Source organism: Micropterus salmoides, unplaced genomic scaffold, assembly GCF_014851395.1.
Source record: "Micropterus salmoides isolate LMB-PRFRI ecotype aquatic unplaced genomic scaffold, ASM1485139v1 Ms_hic_scaffold_19, whole genome shotgun sequence".
In the NCBI taxonomy this organism is placed as follows: Eukaryota; Metazoa; Chordata; class Actinopteri; order Centrarchiformes; family Centrarchidae; genus Micropterus; species Micropterus salmoides.
The window spans coordinates 1,360,508-1,364,403 of NW_024041039.1; the positions used below are offsets into that span (position 1 = coordinate 1,360,508).

A 3,896-nucleotide genomic window follows, 5' to 3' on the forward strand; every position below is an offset into this window, starting at 1 on the left:
TGAGCTTTCAATTTCACTTGATACAAATTTAATGAAATTATTTCGGCATTCACTGCATGAAAAGTGGGCGTTTTGGCAGTTAATGGCACGTTAAATTGTCGTCTAAGTTCAGGTAAACGGCTACTTACGGGAAGTTTTGGCCAGCACTGGAAATTGTCAGGAATTGCCGGTAATTGACGTGGATTTTGTTTGTCAGTGTTGCCCCCATGACCCCCCGTCCCCTAGGTCTAGGGGAGGCTTTCACATGTAAATGAAAATGCTGTGAGCTATGCAAAGACAGATTAGGTAAGCCACCTTTTTATCTCTTTGTGTCTTGGCTTCAGTAAAACAGAAATCGAGAGCGTTACTAAACAGAGAATGAAAGGTGGCAAAGTAATTGGTGGTGTTTTTACAGAGTGCAGAGGATAGTTGGAGAAATGTGACGTGCAGGATGGAACAGCAGAGACTTGGACACACTGGACTAAACAGCAAGAAGAAACAGAGTATGTTATGTTACACTGGTTCAAAACCTCAGAATGATAAAAGGACACTTTGGTTTAATAATTAACTAATTAATAACGAAGACTGAGCATTTACATTTTACATCCAGTCATTTGGCAGACCCAAGTCTAAACACAAGGAGCCGATGCTGACGCTTCAGTGATAGGCTTCAGCGGGTGGGACACACACCCGGTTGTTTGATCTCGCTCAGCCGGCCTTCAGATTCTAGTAGAATGCTCAGTAAAGTGCAAAGTGCAAAGTGCTACATCAAGAGTAAGAAATCTCAGTAAAGTAAAGTAGAGTAAAGTATTACCTCACTGCTGCAAACTCTTACTTGCCCAACGGTGCTTTCCTGTGTTTAAGCATCATACCCTCTCAACCAGTTATGTATGTATGAATAAAATAAGGACTGATCCTTGGATCCACACTCCTTACCAGTCGGTGGCAATAGTGCACAATTCGTTGTTTGCCAATCTAGCTAGCTAATAATAGTCAAGAAGAAGAAGCAGAAGAAGAAAAAGAAGGAGACCTCCAGACTAAAAAAGTAAGAGTTTATTTTACCCTTCCTCAACCCAGCAAGCTTTTGAATGTATAAATGCTGTTTTGCTTAATTTGTCTGGGATTGAAGGCGAGTTAAATTGTGGGGGGGGCGACGTGGTCAGCGTGATGACGTAGGTCCCTTACAATGTCTGGTCATTTACTGCGTGCACGAGGTAAGTTGCGGCTCCATACATAAAGTTTAATAAAGTTATTAAGTGTAACTTGAATGTGACCAAAGTGTCTTCTGTTGGACGTATTATCCGACCTGTGATTTGAGTTCGCTAACGGAAGTTAATCAGTTCACCAGGGCTGCACAATTGCAATGAGAAAAATTATTCATGAGCTGTATGCAAGTAACGTTTAAGACAACAACCTAACGTAACCCCCCCTCCCCGCCCCGCCGCTAATTGTTCAAAACATAGTCGGACGCGCCACCGGAGCACCGAGAGAAACGGCGGTCGCTCTGTGACAGAGACGGAGAGACGTCGGCAGCAGCTGAAGCAGTAAGACAGAAGACAACTGGGAGAAGATCAGGGAGGTTTGGCTTTGGCTCGCTGGCCATTATACGTTATACGCCATTATACGAACAACTTGTCAGTCTCTCCTCACGTCAACCGACTAATGATAACCTGGATGGGGCGGGACGTTAAAAAAAAGTGTTCCAACTAACTTTACAATGTTGAACACTATATGTGATAATATGATTATTGACAAGTTAATACTCAGCATTACCAAATTAAAGACCAATTGTAGAGATGGATTACATTTAAAAAAACAACCCACAGAAATGAAACTGCTGTAACTGGATATATTAATCAACTAGTGGTCAAATATTATGCTACTATATGAAATTATTACATTTATTCATTTAGCTGACGCTTTTATCCAAAGCGACTTACAATTGCTATACATATCAGAGGTCGCACGCCTCTGCAGCAACGAGGGGTTAAGAGTCTGTGTGTCTGTTAAAACTACAGCTATGGAGATGTTTCTGTGTGTTGTGTTAATGTTATCTTCTCGGTTCACTGTGGATGAGCTGCTATATTTAGCCGTGGTTGCTACAAGGAATTACAGATGCTTTCTAAGAAGATTTTAGTGCATCAAAATACAAGAACTGAACTGTGAATTTATATTTTTGTATAACAAAGTAATGAAACATGTTGCCCTGTATGTGAATTTTAATTTATTTGCTTATCTAAGTTAATGTTTAATTTCATAGATTTATTTTTCTAATTGCTTTTTAAGTTGTATTTCTGCTGATTATTTAGTTTTTTATGTTTCATGTTGACTTTTGAAGGTTTGAGTTCATTTTCTGTTTAATTTAGAGGGAAGATATACGAGTTGAGTTCCAGGTGTGTGTGTTGGAGGGCAGGCTGCGCACTGGAATTAAAGTAAGTTGATGAGTCTTGTTTTACATAACGCTAATTTTAAACTCAGGCACAATGTGGCCAGGAAGGAGAGATGGCTGTTCTTAAATCCAACAACTGCTCCAGTGTGGAAGAACAAGAAGAAAAGACGGGCAAACAAACCAAAAATTGTGGTAAGACTTGGTCACTAATAAGCTAAAAGCAGGTTTGTTCACAAAAGTGACTTTTGTCTTGCCTTATTTCACAGGAAGCGGCCCGTCTCCTGCACAACTCTGAGGGAAATTGCAAGCGCCATGATGCTGAGCAAGGGTAAGATTTACAGAATAGGAATGCATTGTACTGTATAAAACTAAAAAGTTATTTTGCTTGTTATTTGACTGTACTTTTGTTTTCACAGACTGCTCGCCTGATAACGAGGTGGTCACGTCCTTTTTGGTCTCCGGATTTACACGTTGTGGATCCTGATGCCATTGTGTGGAAGTATCAAACTTTACCGTGGTGTTTTATTTTATGTTTTTGTACAGTGGCTACGCTATTTATTTATAGCACACATTTTTCCCCCTCAGGCAGGAACGTCCGGTACAGTAAACCAGATCTTGCTGCTAGTGCGAGTTCTGCCCGACGTCGATCGAGAGGGAAGCGGTAAGATTTATTGGATTAGATTCATTGTTGGTCAATAATACATCTGCAGGCCGTGACACTTTTAAACTCTGACTCAAAGATGAGATGGGCACCAATGATCTACGGAGCAGATTGCCCTCCGGTCCCATGTTAGTGATGTTTCCAGTCAGGATGCTTTCTGTTGCTCCTCTGTGAAAACTGACAAGAACCTGGCGCGGGAATATGGCCTTCTTAAGTTCCCAGCCATCTCTGATCTTTCTTCACCGCGTGGAGATGTGAGATGAACACTGATTGATGATGTCATTTGTTTCACCTAATGACTGAGAAGCTAGGTCGGGCTGCTGCCACTGCTGCTGCTTTTCAGATGGTAAGTAGAGTCGGGACGAACGCGAACGTGCAGCGCCAAAAACGACCGACAACTGCCGGAGATTAGTGGGATTCAAGGTAGTTTACAGGGACAAAAATCCCACTTTTCATGCAGTGATTTATCATGCCAAAGTTTTAATTTGTGTGTCACTAGTACACAGTGTGACGCTGTTCATTGTTGTTTTGGTTTTGTGTATGTGCTTTGATTCAGGTGTTTCAGTTTCTCGGACAGCAGCGATCAATAGAAACATGGCGGTTTTTGCTCCACTGTGTTTGCTCCTTTGCTGGATGCTGCCTGTGGTCTCCACGGTGAGTGGAGTATGTGAAAATCGATGGACATCCCAAAAATGTCCCAAATAATAAAATGGGTGCTTACAGAAATACTTTGAAGAAGCTGCTCACACATAATTTTCGAGCAAAAACACATCATCAGATAAAGTTTAGCAATAAATGTTCTTCATTTAGAAATCGAGCACATGAGCATAAACAACATTAAAGTGTTTATTCTGTTGTGATAGATCC

General features: G+C 41.2%; 1 long non-coding RNA gene across 2 annotated transcripts; it reads left to right on the forward strand.

The window, feature by feature from the left end:
* LOC119910921 lies at positions 1–3,025 on the forward strand. 2 transcript variants are annotated; one of them, XR_005445714.1, is made up of 4 exons: positions 1–285; positions 395–1,024; positions 2,458–2,696; positions 2,785–3,025. It is a non-coding gene; the product is annotated as an uncharacterized LOC119910921 (long non-coding RNA). The 2 variants fall into 2 exon arrangements; XR_005445713.1 differs by having other exon boundaries at positions 1–1,024.
* The last annotated feature ends 871 nt before the right edge of the window (positions 3,026–3,896 follow it).